The sequence below is a fragment of the Camelus dromedarius genome, chromosome 3 (assembly GCF_036321535.1).
Source record: "Camelus dromedarius isolate mCamDro1 chromosome 3, mCamDro1.pat, whole genome shotgun sequence".
Lineage (NCBI taxonomy): Eukaryota > Metazoa > Chordata > Mammalia > Artiodactyla > Camelidae > Camelus > Camelus dromedarius.
Window position 1 is genome coordinate 76360899 of NC_087438.1, and position 20413 is coordinate 76381311.

Consider the following 20413-nt stretch of genomic DNA (forward strand, 5'->3'; position numbering starts at 1 on the left):
CATAAAAAGACAACATATTCTTTTACAGCACATTCTTTCTTTCTCAAATTTTATATGAACAAATATGTGAAATATATATACTTGTGAAAAACCAGCTGTAACGTATGCTGAGGAGAGAAGTATCATAACTTTAGAAGTCAAATAATACCTCTTTGAGGCCAAGGGATTTTGTTTTTCTAAAGGCACCTTAATATTCCCAGCATTTTATGTATTGTCTGGCACAGGGAAATTTTAGATGCTGATATAGTGAGGAAGATAATAATGACACAAGGTTTTCAGTCAAGTAGGAGTAGAATGACATTTTGAAATAATCTGTTAGAATTTAAATCCATTCAAGTAACAGGAACAGTTTAATTGAAGAAGGTAATAATTTAAATGGCATTTGCTCCTAATAAATTCTTTATTCTGGATTTCCTATTTGGTGTAGGCAATGATTTAAGTTATTCCAGAATGTAGAGAAATCTTTTGATTGGTAAGGTTTGGAATTTTCTCTTAAATCAATTTTTATTGTCATAAAATACAGAAGTAAGGATTATTAAAAATTTATTAAATGAAATTTCCTGTTAAATATTTACTTTATATGAAAATATATTGACATGCTTTAGCAGTAGTCATGGAAGAGATATTTTTGGACTTGGCTGTATCCTTTCTTACTGGTTAAAAACTATTCTCAGTAAAATTTGTGAGTGGTTATTTTATTTTCATAGTTGAGGAAACTTTGAAAGGCACTAACTGTATAAACGTCTAAATAAGTATTCAGAAATGTCTTGTGAATGCTCAGAATCCCAAAGGACAAAGGGCTGGTTTAGAGAATACTGGTTTATGTCAAAAATCTTTGGATGAATTGGAATAAGAGATAAGTGAAGACATTCAGTGGATTTGTGACTTATTTATTGGAAAAGTAAAACTCTGATTTGCCCTTCCTGCCTTCTCTTCTCCACCTCTGTTGCGGAAACATCTTACTCAGAAGACAGGCAGGAAGAAACTGTGGACAGGAACCAAGTGTCAGATGGAGCTGCAGAACTATGCTGTAAGGCAGATATTGTCAAACAGTAACTGTTGTACCAAATGGAATGAGAGAAAATCCCCTGGAGAAACCTCAGCTTTGAACATGAATTAGATAGGATTCCCAGCATTGTCTCTTAGAATCAACCATGTCCAGAGATGTGTAAATGAGAGGAGTAGCAGGCAAAACTTCAAAGAGCAATTGCCTCCAGTGTTTAATTCCATATAGGTCATGAAAACAGAACTTCCTTATCCAAATGAAGTGAATGAAGCCTAAGAATCTACTTATGGAGGAAAAGTGATTCAGGGAAGACCAGTATTTTTCTAGCAAATTCAGTTAAAGATTTGCTCTTGAGGAGAAAGGGGGGTTTGAGAAAACTTAAATGATTTATGTAATCTTTTAATTAGATTGAGCCACATAAAATTGTGGCTATTAAAACATTCTTGACCTGCAAAAAGTGACAGTTTTATGTGGTTCAACTAACAATTTGAGGGCCATTATACTACTTCATGGGGTAGTTCCTCAGGTCCTCATTTTATGACTAGACCTAAACTTAAGAGGTCTGAAAGATAGTCTTTCTGTCTGTCTGTCTGTCTGTCTATCTATCTCTCTATCTCTCTATCATATATCAAAGACCTGTGAGAATTTCCTAGGGGTGGTGTAATAAACTGCCACAATCTGGGTATCTTAAAACAATGACAATTTACTACCTTACAGTTTTGAAGGCTAGAAGTCTGAAGTCAAGAGGGTAACAGGGTTGATTCCTTCTCAGGGCACTGAGGGAGAGTTTGTTCCATACTTCTCTCCTAGCTTCTGGTGACTGTCAGCAAAGCTTGGGATTCCTTGACTTGTAGATGCATCACTTTAATCTCTGCCTTTGTTGTCACATGACAGTTGTCTGCCTGCATGTCTTCATATCATCTTCCCTCTGTGCATGTCTGTGTTCAGATTTCCCTTTTCTTATAAGGACATCAGTCCTGTTGGATTAGGGGCCCACCCTACTCCAGTATGACCTTATCTTAAATTAACTACTTGTATCTACAACAGCCAATTGCTAAATAAGGTCACATTTTGAAGTAGTGGGAGTTAGGACTGCAACATATCTTTTTGAGGGAGACACAATTCCACCCATAATACTATCTATAAGAGAAGACCTCTAAGGTGAGTTTCAGAGTATTCCATTTAATAATCTGTCTAAAGTTGAATAAAACTTTTATCACATTCAAGAAAGTAATAAACAGAAGAAAACCCATCCAGTTTATAGGTTATTAAATTCACATATAAATGTTTTTAAGTCCAAGAAAGATTTCCTATCTCTTCAACAAGTTAATTATTTGATAACAATAATCCTCTTTCCCAGGGTATGATTAAATGCCTTTTCAGGACAGTTTATATGAATTTTACTTTGTAGCAATTTTATGTTTCTTTCTCAAAGCTTAATATTTTAGGAAATATTTAGTTTACATTGGCAATAAGGGATGTATTCCCCCTATGAAACACCCTGACTATCATTGATAATTCATTAAGCATTCATATGTCTAGGTGATAGACAAAGACTCTAATTTATCCATAGGAAGGCAGAATAAATCATCAGCTCTTTGGGAGAAAATCATATTCCATTGGTTGTCAGGTACAGGACAAAGTTAATACTGTTAATAAACATAAAGTAAACTGTCATGTTCAGACCGTTGGGTATTTTGACTAATAAAATATGCTTGTGGGAAATTAACATGTAATTATAATAAAATTTAAAAATTTTTTTATTGAAGTATAGTCAGTTTACATTGTTGTGTCAATTTCTGGTGTACAGCATAGTGATTCAGTTATACATATATATATATATTCCTTTTCATATTCTTTTTTATTGTAGGCTATTAAAGGTATTGAATTTAGTTCCCTGTGCTATACAGTAGGGCCTTGTTGTGTATCTATTTTATATACGGTAGTTAATATCTACAAAGGCTAAACTCCCAATTTATCCCTCCCAACCCCCTTTCCCCCCTGGTAACCATAAGTTTGTTTTCTGTGTCCATGAGTCTGTTTCTGTTTTGTAAATAAGTTCATTTGTGTCCTTTTTTTAGATTCCACGTATAAATGATATCATATGGTATTTTTCTTTCTCTTTCTGGCTTACTTAGTATGACAATCTCCAGGTCCATCTATGTTTCTGCAGATGGCATTATTTTATTCTTTTCTATGACTAAGTAGTATTCCATTGTATATATGTATACCACAACTTCTTTTTCCAGTTATCTGCTAATGGACATTTAGATTGCTTCCATGTCTTGGCTATTCTAAATAGCGCTGCTATGAATTTTGAGGTGCATGGATCTTCTCAAGTTAGAATTTCCTCTGGATAGATACACAGGAATGGGATTACTAGATCATGGGATAAGTCCCTTTTCATTTTTTTAAAGAATCTCCATACTGTTTTCCGTAATGGCTGCACCAAATTATATTCCCTCCAACAGTGTAGGAGTGTTCCCTTTTCTCCACACCCTCTCTAGCATTTATTCGAGGACCTTTTAATGATGGCCATTCTGACCTATGTGAGGTGATACCTCATTGAAGTTTTGATTTGCATTTCTCTGATAATTAGCAATATTGAGCATTTTTCATGTACCTGTTGGCCATTTGTATGTCCTCATTGGAGAAATGTGTAAGTCTTCTGAAAAATATTTTTAACTACCATGTATTTTGTATATGGATAGAATGCCATGTACTTTATATATAAATCACTACATTTTCTAGAATTAGAATACATTTAAATGCATATTAACTGAGGTCATAATGTCTGCAACTTACTTTCAAATAGTTCACAACAAAGTGTGGGGGGTGCATATGGGAAGAGAGAGAGACAGAATATGGCAAAAATCAGTAATTATTAAATTTGGGACAGTATACTAGTGTCCATGCTGCTATTTCAAAATTTCAGTATATATAAAAATTCTCATAACAAAAATTTTGGGTTAAAATATACTTCAACATTGAAATCCTGTTCAACATAGCTTAACATTTCTCTGGCCATTCAGAAAGCATTTCAAAATTGTACAATTTCTAAATGTCATGATAAAAACCTGTGACTCTATTATAGATGTATTGAAGTGCCAGAAAATAGAAAAGGATAGTTGAACCAACTTTTTACTGTACTGAAAATCCTGGGCTTTTCCAGAAACAGTATCCATTTGTTTCATTGCATTATTAATGGGGATAAAACTTTGAGGGTAGTGAGAATAAACAAGAGAGGACAGTGCATTGAAGGGCCCTTTGGGTTGTTTGTTTATATAATTTTTTCCATGTAGTATTAGTTATCTTTGGACTGAAGAAGTTGTCAAATCACTAGAAATGGTATATTTGCTGTCCTCCTGGGAAAAGGTGACCTATTTTGTAGCTTTATATTTTGAAATTCCCACTGATTCACAGGCAGTGCCATTTTTGTTGCCCATAAATACCTCATTACTTTGCATGTAAGCACTAATTGACTTACAGATACCAGTGGAACTTTTACTGTGAACTTTGTAAAACATGAATGGGAGATAAAAGAAACTAGGCTCACCTTTTTCCTTCACACATAAACCCTTTATCATCTCCATTTTATGTGCTATTTAGAAGAAATTAAAGTAGAGTAGAAAGATTTACTAAGGTACTTCCTCAGATTAACATTAGGGCATTAAAAGATTCTAATAGACATGGTTAATGGGACAGTCAGTGTGATTTACAAGATAGGAACTTTTTACTGATTTACATGACTTTTGAATATGCTAAACTTAAAACTTCACGCAAGGAAAAAAATAGATTCAAGACAGTGACAAAATTTAAGCAGATTTGGTAGATTTAGCAGCTTGGACTGACTTTTGCTAAATTAGATGGAATCACAACTGTTGAAATTTTGGTTATAATGGAGTCACTATTTCAGAAATGAGTCATAGGCTTAATCTTTTTTCCTAAGAAGTACATACCTCAGCGTATATCTAAAGAATCACACTTCAGCCCTATCAATATGGCTCATTTCAAGATGAAGTGATTGAGATTTAAAAAATTATACTCATCAATCATTTCTAGTGTCCCTGGAATTTTGGGGAAAAATATTTGAATTCTAGAATTCCAATGATGTGTCTAGCTAGCTGTGTGACTCAACTCTTGAAAAAGATTGCATTCAGCTTACTGTAAAATCCTTTCATGAAATACCTAGTATTGAGTCTAAGAATTAATCTTATTGTGTAAATTTAGAATTTATGAGTCTGAGAGCCAATCTCAGCGTGTAAATTCAGAATGTGTAGGTATTCTAACTCTTGTTAAGAATGGCTGTGCAGTTGTGTAGTGAGAACATGATCTGTGGAGCCAGGTTGCTTGAGTGCAGGATCACTTCTGCCAGAAGTGACTACAACAGTTACATAAATCTCTCAATCTCAATTTCTTCATCTGTGAAATGGATTTAAGAATATCTAGCTCATGGTGTTTTAGTGACAGTTAAAATGAGATAATTTATGTGAAATATTTCTCAGCACCTAGGAAGCATGTAATAAATGGTGAACAATTATTCCTAATTGTAATGAGTATGCACATTCTATGCAATTCTGATGTTTTCATTATCTTGATTTAAAACTAAGCAGTGATAGCAGAGGGCTGATGGGAAACTGTTGTACCCAATAGACCTTTTAATTTTTGAACACAGTGGGGATCACTGTCCCATTCCCTGTTTCTCCAGAGGAATAAACAGTTTCCTATATAAATTAAAGAATGCGTATCAATGCTTGCAGAGGTGAAGAGAAAAATACCCAGTTTCAGTCATCAGTGGCACCAGTGTCCTAAAGGCAAATGCATGTGTTACATAAAAAATGGCAATCCTTTTTACCTAAGGTTAACGGCAAAAATATTCTTTACAACTAATTCACATTCAATATTTTTCAAAATTTATATAATAGAAGAAATTTACTTTTTCACTTTTTTTTTTTTAAAAGAAAAACTGTTCTAGTTATAAGATGAATGAGTTCTGGGGATTTAACATACAGCATGGTGATTTTAGTTAATAATACTGTATTTTATATTTGAAAATTGCCAAGAGAGCAGATCTTAAATGTTCTCACTATGCATACATACACAAAAAATGGTAACTATGTGAGGTGAAAGAGATGTTAACTAATCTTATTATGGTAATCATTTCAAAATATATACAAGTCACATTGTGTGTGTTAAACTTCTACAATGTTATAAGTCAATTATATTTCATTAAAGCTGGAAAAAAAGAAATAAAACTAAGCAATGAGCAGCACCAGATGTCCTGTGTACTTCAGTATGAATAAATTAATCACATTATTTTCAGAGTGCTTTTAAAATATCTGTTGAAAATGGGTATATATTTTACTATTATTATCAGTAAAATTTAGTGTGGCACTAAATGAAGATTTCTGATCATATGACTTCATACTTAAACAGATCTTGGATGCTTGTGATTCCTAGATTTGGAACACTTTCAACCCTACGGCTCTATTCTGATTCTCATCATTGGAGCTGTGTGACTTGATCCACAGTGTAGAAGCTGTTCCAGGCCTAAATTTTGTCATATTTTAGTTATTATAATGTAAAGTTACCTATAGATTTCTGGAAAGACTTTTCTTGAATAATTTAATTAACATTCACCTAGTAAATGTCCCTCATTTTTAGAAAATTTTCGTTTAAGTGTCAAAGGATAAAAGAGCCCTCTTACCCTTTTCTCAGTTACTTGAAGAGCCTCACGTTGTGACTTGTTAGTCATTCTGTGAGTTAGGTTTCAATTTGTATTCATTTTTCCTTCTATTCTTAGGGATTAGCTCTTTGAGCATATAACTATGAGGCTGCAGGAGACTTTGAAAGTTTGTTGTAGGTTAAATTACAGAAGGTACCCAGGCCTCTGCCAAATTCTTGGTAGTTGAATCTCCAGGACAATTTCAGGTTCCTCAGTTCTTAGATAGAGATAATACCATTATTTCACTGGGTAAACTGAAGATTACCTACTCTTGTCTCTTTCTTCATAACCTTTGGGAACGTAGAAAACAGGCCATGGGCCATTCATTTTCCAATTTCTGTGACGTACGTTAGAGAGATGACTGGGTCAATCTGGGTTAGAGATATGCATCTATTAAACACTGCTGTAACTCCTTTAACCACTCATGAATATGCTCTAGGAGTGCAGTCAAGGTCACCCTTGGTCAGTGACAGAGAGGAGAATAATAAATCACTAGCTCAAGTAGCATTTTGAGGCCCAGTTGAGGTCTCAGAACACATTAAGGAAAGTAGCTTGCAGATAACAAACCGTGTCAAGTGAAGTGAAACTTCTTCAAGCATTCTGTCAGTTGGAACCTATTGATTTTCATAGGGACTGTTAAGCCAGGTTTCCTGGAATATGGACAGGGATATTTCTATTCAGTTTGTGACAAGTATATGTCTACGAGAGAAGAAAGGTAGTGGGGTGGAATGTTAAAATCTTGCCTGATTTGTATGCTTCACCATTTAAAGATCCACTTGGAAGTCTGAACATTCTCATAGAGAATTAGTCATTGCAGTTTGATTTGTTTTCTTTCTTGATAGAAACGCTGCTGGACTCTGTCACAATTCAGCTCACTTATCCATCCTCTCTCATTATATTGATCTTTCACAGGCATTTTGTTGCCTTTTAAAAAATGAACACCATAGTTCGGAGGCAAACTAATGCAAGGGGCAGAGGGCAGGGAGAGAGAAAGACTGAGACTGAGAACATAGGCACGTGCCTGTGTGCTGTTGCCCAAAAAGAAACATAATTTGCAGTTACACTGTCCACTCAACTTATCACATATAGCCCTGTAGTACTTTTATAAGTAATGTGTGATTGGATCTAAAGTGATCTTCACCCTTTGTATGGAGTCTGTGGAGCAGAAAAAGGAGATGACTAGCCAAAACCAGAGGAAATCTTAGAGGGAGAACTTATACTACCATAGCCTAGTAGAAAAAAGAGACTAGTAACTTGTCAGAGAGCTGAGTAGGAAAGGCCTTACAACCAGAGATGTGGTGGGCAGCAGGAAAGTTGAAAGGGGCCCAAGGTCAGGAGATCAGAGCTGGGAAGTGGTGCCCGTTGGACCACAACCAGAACTGAGACAGCCCGAAGGAACACAGCCAATCAGCCTCAAAGCAAACCTAGGATTCTTATCTTAGTCAGGAGGGGAAAAGCTATAATCTTAGTGTTAACAGGTAAAAACATTTTAATAAATTTGATTTTTACATTTCTTTATGGTACAAAGTTGAATGGTGGTCAAAGCTGCATCCATCCCAACAATGTAAGAAGAGAGGAGAGAAAGAAGGCTAAGAAAAGATTGAGTCATGGAACTCCAAAACCATTAATTTGCTAAAAGAGAGGGAATGAACGACTATGTGCAAAGGATATTAATTAGAAGAGATCCGAATTATTTTCAGTGTTGAATTAGCTTTCAGCTGCTTTCTTTAAAGTAAGCACCCTCAAATTACCATATGCTTCCTCAGTAGTTCTAGCAGTGAAGAAGCATAATGCTAATAAGAATGGAGCCCACGTTTACTCATTCAACTAACATGTAGTAGTCCCTTTCACATGCTAACACAAAGCCCCTCATGCCAGTATTTTACTAATGGGAGTTTTAGAGAAGTGTCCCTGAAGGACACAATAGATAATTTGAACCCAGGGCTTTTGAGTCCCAAACCTGAGCCTTTTCTGTTGATACCAGCTAGATCCAGAAAGAGAAAAAGACTGAAAAAAAAAAAAAAAAAAAAAAAAAAAGGATAAGCAATGATCAAGGCCCAGATCTGTGATAGGAGAGTGAAAGGAAGAGGGAATATTGGAGGTCTGAGAGAGAAAGTGTAAAATGTTCTATTGTGAAGTGAAAGAGCTGAGAATCCCTTGAGATTCGGGGTCATAAACTTAAAATAAGTCAATATGGTTGTGTGTTTTCTTGCAACCACTTAAGTTCAGGCACAAACATGGAGTAAGAGAAGAGAGGAGTTAAACCAAATTAAGGGTTTTTCTTGGCAAATACAACAGAAGATGAGAGCAAAGGAGTTGAAACAATGTGCAGATCACTGCTTATCTCTTTTTTTTTTGTATATATATTTTTTTTATTGAAGTATAGACAGTTGACAATGTTGTGTCAATTTCTGGTGTACAGCATAATGCTTCAGTCATACATGAACATTCATATATTCATTTTCATATTCTTTTTCACCGTAAGTTACTACAAGATATTGAATATAGTTCCCTATGCTATACAGTATGATAAACTTGTTGTTTATCTATTTTATATATATTAGTTAGGGTCTGCAAATCTCAAACTCCTAATTTATCCCTTCCCACCCTCTCCCTCCACCAGTAACCATAAGTTTGTTTTCTATGTTTGTGAGTCTGTTTCTGTTTTGTAAATAAGTTTGTTTAACTTTTTTTTTTTTCAGATTCCACATATAAGTGATATCATATGGTATTTTTCTTTCTCTTTCTGGCTTACTTCACATAGAATGACAATCTCCAGGTCCATCCATGTTGCTGCAAATGGCATTATTTTATTCTCTTTTATGGCTGTGTAGTATTCTATGGTATCAATACACTACAACTTCTTTATCTAGTCATCTGTCGATGAACATTTAGGTTGTTTCCCTGTCTTGGCTGTTGTAAATAGTGCTGCTATGAACATTGGGGTGCATGTATCTTTTTGAATTAAGGTTCCATTTGGGTATATGCCCAGGAGTGGGATTGCTGGATCATATGATAAGTCTATTTTGTAGTCTTTTGAGGAATCTCCATACTGTTTTCCATAATGGCTGCACCAAACTACATTCTCCTAGCAGTGTCAAAGGGTTCCCTTTTATCTACACCCTCTCCAGCACTTATCATTTGTGGACTTCTGAATGGTGGCCATTCTGACTAGTGTGAAGTGATACTTCATTGTAGTTTTGATTTGCATTTCTCTGATAATTAGTGATATTGAGCATTTTTTCATGTGCCTGTTGGCCATTTGTATGTCTTCACTGGAGAATTGCTTGTTTAGGTCTTCTGCCCATTTTGGATTTTTTTTTTTTTATTATTAAACTGTATGACGTATTTATATATTCTGGAAATTAAGCCCTTATCAGTCTCATCTTTTGCAGATATTTTCTCCCATTCTGTAGGTTGTCTTTTTGTTTTGCTTATGGTTTCCTTTGCTGTGCAAAAGCTTATAGTTTAATGAGGTCCCATTTGTTTATTTTTGCTTTTATTTCTATTGCCTGGGTAGACTGCCCAGGGGAACATTGCTGAGATTTATGTCAGAGAATGTTTTGCCTATGTTTTCTTCTAAGAGGTTTATCGTGTCTTGTCTTATGTTTAAGTCTTTAAGCCATTTTGAGTTTATTTTTGTGCATGGTGTGAGGGAGTATTCTAACTTCATTTATTTATGTGCAGCTGTCCAGTTTTCCCAGCACCATTTGCTGAAGAGACTGTCTTTACACCATTGTATGTTCTTGCCTCCTTTATCAAAGATTAATTGACCTAAAATTTTGGGGTTTATTTCTGGGCTTTCTGTTATGTTCCATTGGTCCATATGTCTGTTTTTGTACCAATACCATACTATTTGGATTATTGTAACTCTGTAATAGTGCCTCAAGTCTGGGAAGGTTATTCCTCCAGCTTAATTTTTTTCTTCAATGTTGCTTTGGCAGTTCTGGGTCTTTTATGATTCCATATAAATTTTAGAATTATTTGTTCTAGTTCTATGAAAAGCATCCTGGGTAGTTTGATAAGGATGGCATTAAATCTGTAGATTACTTTGGGTAATATGACCATTTTCACCATATTATTTCTTCCAATCCAAGAACATGGGATATCTTTCCATTTCTTTTAAGTCATCTTTAATTTCCTTAGTCAATGTTTTGTAGTTCTCCACGTGTTAGTCTTACACTTCCTTGGTCAGATTTATTCCTAAGTATTTTATTTTTTTGGATGCAATTTTAAAAGGGATTGTTTCTTTACTTTCCTTTTCTGATATTTCATTGTTAGTGTAAAGAAATTCAGCTGATTTCTTTATGTTAATCTTGTATCCTGCTACCTTACTGAATTTTTTATCAGCTCTAGTAGTTTTTGTTGGGAGCCTTTAGGGTTTTCTACATATAGTATTATGTCATCTGCATATAATGACAGTTTTATCTCTTCCCTTCCAATTTGGACCCCTTTTATTTCTTCTTCTTGTCTAATTGCTATAGCTAGGACTTCCAATACTATATGAATAGAAGTGGTGAGAATGAGCTTCCTTGTTCCAGATCTTAGCAGGAAGGCTTTCAGTTTTTCACTGTTGAGTATTATGCTGGCTATAGGTTTGTCATAAATAGCTTGTATTATGTTGAGATATGTTCCCTCTATACCCACTTTGGTTAGAGTTTTTATCATAAATCAGTGTTGAATTTTATCAAATGCTTTTTCTGCATCTATTGAGATGATCATGTGATTTTTATCCTTTCTCTTGTTGGTGTGGTGTATCACTTTGATTGATTTGCGTATGTTGAACCACCCTTTTATCCTCGGGATGAACCCAACTTGATCATGGTGTATGATCTTTTTTATGTGTTGTTGGATTGTGCTTGCTAATATTTTGTTGAGGATTTTTGCATCTATGTTCATCAATGTAATGGCCTATAGTTTTCTTTTTTGGTAGTCTTTGTCTGGCTTAGGTATCAGGGTGATGGTGGCTTCATAGAATGAATTTGGGAGTATTCCCTACTCTTCAGTCTTTTAGAAGAGCTTGAAAATTATTGGTATGAGCTCTTTATTGTATGTTTGATAGAATTTCCCAGTGAAGCCATCTGGTCCTGGACTTTTGTTTGCAGGGAGGTTTTTTTTATTGCTGATACTTTTTCACTTCTAGTGATTGGGCTGTTCAAATGATCTGTTTCTTCTTGATTCAGGTTTGGTGGGCTGTATGTTTCTAGAAACTCATCCATTTCTTCTGAGTTGTCCAATTTATTGCCATGTAATTGTTCACAGTATTCTCTTACGGTTTTTTGTATTTCTGTGGTGTTGGTTCTGATTTCTCTATTTCCCTTTCTTATTTTGTTTATTTGTGTCCTTTTTTCTTCTTGGTGAGCCTGGCCAGAGATTTGTCGATTTGGTTTACTCTTTCAAAACACCATCTCTTAGTATGATTTTTTTCTATTTTTTTTTTAAGTCCCCATTTTATTTCTTCCCTGATCTTTGTTATTTCTTTCCTTCTGCTAACTTTAGGTTTTGTTTAATCTTCTTTTTCTAATTCTTTTGGGTGGTAAGTTAGGTTGTTTATTTGAGATTGTTCTTGTTTTTTGAGGAAGGCCTGTGTTGCTATGAACTCCCTCACAGGACTGCTTTTGCTGCATCCCGTAGATTTTGTGTGTTTGTGTAGATCAGTGCTTATCTTCATGGACCATGGAATCTCAGCTAAGTGAGAGTAAAAAATAGGAGGTAGAAAGCAGAGAGTGGGATGTTAGAAATTGGTATTTTTGAAGTGGTACGATTGGTGGTAATGATGAGGCCTGGGATATAACCATAAGAATAGGTTAGTAAGGATGAGTGAGGGAAGATAATGTTGGAATTGAGAAAGTGGTAAAGAAATTAAGAGGTAAGGATGTTGAATGGAGCATTCATATGAAAGTTGTTGTTAAGAATGATGAAATAAAGTTGCTAAAATATGCTAAAATCTTCAGTATAGGATGAGTGAGAAGAAGACAGTAAGATGGTTACAACAAGGAGAGTTTGCAGGTTGTATTGGCTGATGGCAGACATTTCAAAGCAGCTAGAGTTTTAGAGGCACAAGGGAGGAGAAATAGTGTGGACATAGTAATGAGTATCAAAAAGGATACCTATCCTCCTTTTAGGCCCTATGGTACATTTCTTACTGGGATGAAAACAATTCACCACTTGAGAAGACTATAAAGAAGTCATGAGATGCCCAGGTTTCTGTTAGGTCAAGAAGATAAAGAGAGTAATCAGACTTGACTGAAATTCTGTAGTTATTGGAGATACCAGACTCATGTAAGAAAAGCTCAGTGTTTTTATCTGTGTCCCACATTTGATTTTTGCGTGTTCAAACAGCAGTTCCTAGCTTTCAAATCCTTGTGGGTTAAAACTCATTCTTGAATTTAACAAAGCTCCAGCTGCCAAGTCTTTTCACCAAGTATGTTAGTTAGACAATGTGTACTTGTTGATATGTCAGAAAACAAGATGCTAAATTAAGCAGAAGCTATGCACAAAGAATTGTGAAAACGTAAGGCATTTGTCTTATTTATTTATTTATCCATTAATAATTTATATTTTGCCTCCTTCCACAAAGGATCTAAGAATCACAGTTCTGTACTTCACATTATGTTCTCTGGTCATTGTTTAAACCAAAAATAAGCCTAAGAAGCCAGAAAAATAACAGGGACAAAATAAGACTTATGGCCTCAATCCCTGCAAAGAAAATGAGATGAAGCTGACCATTTTATGTGGAAATGCTGCTTTACTTGACTGACTCCTAGAGGAAGTAGAGCAGTAATCTCTAGTCACATAGGTCACCCTAACTTGCCAAGAGGTTTTGAAGTTCCAAAGTCTAGATCTAGATCACAATGAGGATAGCCAAGAGGATCTAGTCCACCAGCAATCTGATGTTGTAGTCCTTCTCTTTTTCTCCAGTTCATTCGCCACATGTCTCTGTCCATCATTCTCACATGCAGAAACTGGTTTTCCTTTTTTCCTCTTAATTCTTTATTACTTTCTTCACATGTTTAGAATCCTTCCTCCCTTCTTTTCCTCAACCTTCCCAACCTCATATCTGCTGTGTATCTTAATGAGGACTCATAGTTGATCAGTTCTGTTCCAATGATGGAGTCTTTTTCACTGAAGTTACTCTAGAATTATACCTCTTATCCATTTCTCTTTCTTCCCTTCATGGAGGCAAATAGCAAAGTTGGGATTTCTTTCAATATTAACGAATCTTGATTTCTTTGGAGTTTTAAAACTGTACAAGTCAGTATAATGACTCTTATTAAATTGTTTAATTTTTTTCTTATGTATATTCTTCAAAAAGTATGTTTTATATTGAAAGTATATCAAAAGCCATTAAAGTTGACTATTTGAAACTTGACTTAATGAGAATGAAATGATATATTTCTTTGAACAGTTAGGGCAGCTTAAATAGAGGAGCTAAAATAAGGCTTTACAGAAAAACCCCATGTATCCAAGCCACTTTATGATTATCCATTTCATATTGGCTACTAGAGCAATGACACAAAGAACATAAGTGGGAGACAAAGCTCTTTCTAATGAGCAATAAAATACAATAAATTAAAAAAGCCGAACTGTGGTTCTACTGCTATCAATCTGGTTTACCTGTGACTGTTAAAAACTCAGGAGTGTGTTGTGATTGAACAAAACTTATGGGCCTCCTCAGATTCCTTCTGCCTGCATGTCTTCCAGACCAGAGAGGGCTGGATTGCCCACTGGTCACTTCATGCACTAGACCACCAGACAGACACCTGAAATTTCTGTCTCCTCCACCTACTTCTAGATTTGATGACAAGGGATATGGCATCATAAGTGAATGCCAAAGAGACTAGATACACAACCCAGAAGTATGGAAAAGTTAACACTGCTGGGCGAGATTTCACCAGTGGGAGACAGGAGGAGGTTCCTGGGCAGGTAAATCCTTCCTCTTCCCTCCTGCTCATGAACTTCTTCAAGGCATAGTGGCCATGTATAGCTCCTCTGGAGAAGTACTGTGTGCCAGTTGGATGCAGCTGCCCATGTGCCCTCCTGTATCTTTACAGCTCATTGCAGCCTGTGAGCAAACTGTACTGTGTCATCTCTTACTTTGCTGCACTTCCCTTTTTCCCCATTCTCCTTGCCTTGGGTTTGTACCTTTTAAATAAGACACCTGCGTGTTGATCCTAGCCTTACGTTTATTTTCTGGGGAACATAAATTAGAATTTTAATAATACATATTTTTATAATGGAACATTGTTAGTAATTAAAAGCTACCATTCTTTAAGATATTTTGTGAAAAGTGAAGTTTCGTTTTATGGGTTTTGTTGTTGTAATGTTAATTTGTTAAAGCCATCTGTTGATGCTTCTCAAGATGCTAATTATAGTAGCACTTGGACGCTAATTTCAGGTGGCAATAATGGTTGTTCAGGTAGCTGCCCGTTGACCTCTGTGGCTTGCCTGACAGTTATTTTCTAGGAAAATAGCACTCATTTTGAGTGGCAATGTCAGGGTTCAGACCCTTTCCTAACCTACCCAGGTGTTTGAAAGGGAAAGTCAAAAGTGGGAAAGAAACAATGACTTCTGGAACAAGAGAGATATTGGGAAGGTGTGAGATGAGGTGGCTGTCAAGACACATTTCTGTATGACCTCCAAGACATGACACCTTTGGAGGAACCTCCCCCAAAGTCGGGTTGCCTAGGGACCTCTGAGACTTTGTTTCAAAAAGATGACAAATGACTTTTAGCTAATCTCTCTGAGAAAGATTTTCTGACCTCAGTCTTTTGTCCTTGGCTTCTCAGTCATTTATCTGCCTACTCTTTTGTCCTGTTCTCCTTTGAGCTTTATCCCCTGCTGGTTTACTTGGTTGTCATTACTTTGACTGTAGTCCAGATTTTTGTCACTCAGTTTACTCTCTTTGGATTGATAGTTTTTAATGCCCCATTTTCCTCTAACTTCCTTCTTTTAAGATTCTTCTCAACCTCCACTTAAGTCATGACCTGCACCTCATTCAACCTGGGCTCTAGCATTCAACAGAGCAAAAAGGAGACTGCATTCACGTTTTTCTTTTATTTAAATTATTATTGCAGTCTTACTCTCTTCTTTCTATTTTCAAATGTATGATGTTAAGTTTTCTGAAATAGTGGCTCTCAAGCTTTAGGGCTTTAAGAGGTTTTTTTACTCTCTAAATTATTAAGAATCCCAAATAGCAATACACATTTACTATACTAGAAATTGAAATAGAATTTTTCAAAGTATTTATTAATTAAACTATAACAATAACGAATCTATTATATTTTAACATAAATAACACTTTAGTGAAAAATAAATTTATTTTCCAAAATTTGAAAATACTCAGAAGAATAGCATTGTTTTGCATATCTCTTTACTATCTGGCATAATAGAAGACAGTTTGATTCTCACCTGCTTCTGCATTCAATTTGTTGTTTTGTTTCAAGTACACGAAAAAAAGAAAATCTAGGCTCACTCAGATTTGTAGTTGCGGGGAGACTCTCACATATTCCCTGATAGAGTCTTAGGGACCAGGACGGGTCCTCTGATTACGCTTTGAAAGCACTGATCTGGAGTACAGTAGAAAAATAATCACCCTTTTCAGAATTACCTTTTAAGAAAAATTAATTCTGAACTAAATAGAAGTAACTACATTAGAAGATTGCTAGTCCAAATAATCTGGTCTGTTCTATTTCCAAAGTTTAGATAACTTAACTCTCAAAGAAGTAACTTTTTGAAGGCATCTCAGTATTTAATTTGTGACATAACATATTAAAAAATAAATTTGCTTATAATTCATACTTGTATTAGAAAAACTTTTGTTTACTCTAAATATGTCATGTGAAAAAATTAAAGGATCCCTCTCTCACTTATTTTACAAGGATAAAAAAAATACGAAAACAAGGAGGAAAATGTTATATTACATAAATACTAAATGTGTAGTAAGAAAAATAGGTTTGAATACCAACAGTCTTAATTTAGGGACATTCATGTCCTTAAAACATTTTTAAGCATCATGAAATTTTAAAAACATACATTTATTTTGTATTAGTGAGGAAATCCTTGTTTTGTAGAGAAGATCGTGATAAAAAATAATCTGTATTCACTGAATGATTACTCTTGTATCTAAAACAGTCAAAGTCATAGAAGTAGACAGTAGGATTGTCCTTACCAGGGATGGATGGGTGAAGGAGAAGATGGAGAATTGTTGTTTAATAGGTATAAAGTTACAGTTATACAAGATGAGTAAGTTCCAGAGATATACTGTACAACACAGTGCCTATGATCAACAGTAATGTATTATTCACTTAAAAATTTGTTAAGAGGGTGGATTTCACATTGTGTTCTTACCACAAACACACACACATACCACATACACGCACAACAAAGGACACAGGAAACTTTTGGAGGTAATGGATATGTTTATTTCCTTGATAGTGGTGATGGTAACACAAGTATATACATATGTCCAAACTCACCAAGTTGTGTACATTAATTATGTGTGGGTTTTGTATGCCAATTATACCTCAGCAAAGCTAGAAGAAATTTTTAAAATTTTAAATAATAAAAAATAATTATAATCCGTATCCAAATTTTCTTCAACAGCATCTACAGAAACTGAAATGGAGAATGAGCCAAGAGCTCTTTGAAAGAGATCTGTCAGTGCCATGTGCCTGTTTTAACAATTTCTCTCTTTTTGAGAGATCTCCTATTTGATACAAGTGGAATGTCTCTTGCTCAGTAGAAAATTTGCATGTAATAGATGATTTTTTTCACTAGGCGAAAGAACTTCTGTAGCATTTTCCTCTAGTACTCTATTACCCATGGACCATGATATCTATATCCCAGGCCACTGTCTGACATCACTGAGTGGCCGTCAGCAGCCCACATATTGCACTATCATCACTTTAACAAATATTTCTTCATTTTATATTAACATTAGTGTGACTATTAATGGCTAGTAATTTCAAAGACTTTTAGAGTTATCCCACTGTTTGGTAGTGGTATTTTGACTCATAGAAAAATGATCTTCCACTGAACAATAGAATTTTTAGAGCGAAACTTGTTTATAACTTAAGTTCTTCTATCTTCTTATGGCATTATGTAGAGGAGTCTTATGCCTAAAATCTTTCCTCTGAGAAAGATCATATTTTGCTTGTTTTTTCATACACTCAGTATTGTTTTATTATTTTAAACTTTATGTATTTATTTTACAATATCGTATTTTTAAATTGAAATATAGTTGATGTACAATATTATATCTTACAGGTATACAATATAGTGATTCACAATTTTTAAAGGTTAGGGCATAGTTATTATAAAATATTGGTTATATGCCCCTTGTTGTACAATACATCCTTGTAGCTTATTTTATACCTGATAGTTTGTACCTCTTAATCCTCCACCTCCATCTTGCCCCTTCCTCTTCCCTCTCCCCACTGGTAACCACCCTTCTCTACATCTGTGAGCCTGTTTCTTTTCTGTTACGTTCACTAGTTTGTTGTATTTTTTTAGATTCCACATGTAATATCTTACAATATTTGTCTTTTTCTAACTTTTTTCACTTAGCATAATGCCCTCCAAGCCCGTCCATACTGTACACTCAGCATTGTTTAATAAAAGGCTGAGCACTTAAAAAACTATATTAGACCCTTACCATGTACTTTACATTCATTACGTATACATCCAGAGATCCTTAACTTTCCAGTTCCATGGAACACATTTTCTTGTTAAATAGATCAGATTTTTAAGCTTTTCTCTGCCTCAGATATTTGAAGAATATGATGAAAGCTGTAGATCCTATTCCCTCCCATAAAACACATAGATCTGAGGAACAGCTTTTTCCAAATCTCTACTCCAGTCCTTCATATTGACTAGAGTCATCATTTCCTTAGACCTCTTTACTTTCCTTCAACTTACGTCACTGATAGCATCAAAACAACAAGATTACTGCCCAGAAGGAGAGAATAACATAGCAGAATCGAGGTACAAATGCTACATAGTGTGCTTGGCTCATTCACCAGCTAAGTGACTGACATCAGCATTTTAGCATGGAATTCAAAAGAGCTTCTAGAAAAACTTTTAAATTACTATTTGGTAGGGTCCTTTTGAGTTACTCGTAGTCACATTTTTTCATATAAATTCTGATGGCAAGATTTTACTACTAATTGATAAATGTATTAATAATGATTTATTGATTAGTCTGGGACATGGAAGAAGCAGAGGAAGTAATTCCTTATGCAGATGTAAAAGGGAGGGAACAAATTTTAAACACAGTTAGCAAGAGAGTCTTCAGTGCCTACCTATACTTATTCTTTGAAGAACCAAGCCTCATCTGTTCCCTCACAGCTGGTCAAAGGAGAGGGCTCGTGATCCATGCTCATATCTGTCACAGTAACATAGTTCCTAGATACAGGAATATCCTGTAAGGCACAGGAAGCAACTAAGGCCATGGAGGATGCTGCCTTGAGGTTAGATATACACACGTGGAGTAGGTCTCTTGTCTCTTTTCCCTTTGAAATAGAAGACTGAAGAATATTGGCTTAGGGTTTCTGGTGGCCATATTTTCTGCCATTTGGAAAGGAGAGGTGGGAAGGGAGAGAGGGACCAAGAGCTATATTGTTTGAGTCTGAACCTCTAGATTTAGCTGTGTCTGAAGATGGTTTTACTCTGACTTCCCAGTTTCTTGTGTCAATAAATTACTTTTTTGACCTAAGCAAGTTTGAGCTGGGTGTTTGTTAGTTGTGCTATAGAAGTTTTGATGAATACATAATTTGAGTTGCAGATATGGTTTAGTGTGTGGGACAGGCTGGTGAAGCAGCTTCCAAAGTTCCTGAGTAATAGAGCACTGGGAGTATTGAGATGTATGTCTTCTTTTATTCTTTCACTATGAAAATCCCAGAACCTATCAGTTTCATGTAGTCACTTGAGTTAGGTTATTTCTTACCAACTTGTTTTTCTCTGTTCATGGTTAATCCTCCCTCATATATAACTGCCTCAGATTAATTGTCAAGAATGAAGATGCACAGATCGTATCTTCATCCTCTCATCTTAGTCAAAATTTATAACTGATGCTGCATTTTTATATTGGTTATTTATGAATATTTTAAGAAGTGTTCTGACTTGCTCAGACTAGCATCCATTCAATATAAGTAGAATATATTTTTGATTTGCAGTATTGTGAATTGATTTTTTTTTTACTTCTTTTTATTGGAGTATAGTCAGTTTACAGTATTTTGTCAATTTCTGGTGTACAGCACAATGCTTCAGTCATACATGAATATACATATATTCGTTTTCATATTTTTTTCACCATAAGCTACTACAAGATACCGAATTTAGTTCCCTGTGCATTACAGTATAAAGTTGTTTATCTATTTTATATATACCAGTCAGTATCTGCAAATCTCAAACTCCCAATTTATCCCTTCCCACCTCCTTTGAACTGATTTTGAGAATTTGATTTTTCTTTGGCAAAAAAAAATTAAAATACCCTGAGCCTTCTAAATGACTGTATGAATGACCAAAAATTTTATTATAGTTTAAGAGGTCATAGCACAACCATACGTCCATATTAATGTTTTATTTGTAGAGTAGTAAAACAGAGACTCTTGGAAAATTTCTAATTGTAATGGGAACTTGTTTGCAATTTCTTATAAACATTTTTTTCTTCTCATAGAGAC

The 20413-nt window shown here is 35.0% G+C and overlaps 1 protein-coding gene across 2 annotated transcripts in view; it reads left to right on the forward strand.

The window, feature by feature from the left end:
* CAMK4 (calcium/calmodulin dependent protein kinase IV) overlaps nt 1-20413 on the forward strand; it is a 196627-nt gene that overhangs the window by 97665 nt on the left and 78549 nt on the right. The window lies entirely within an intron of this gene.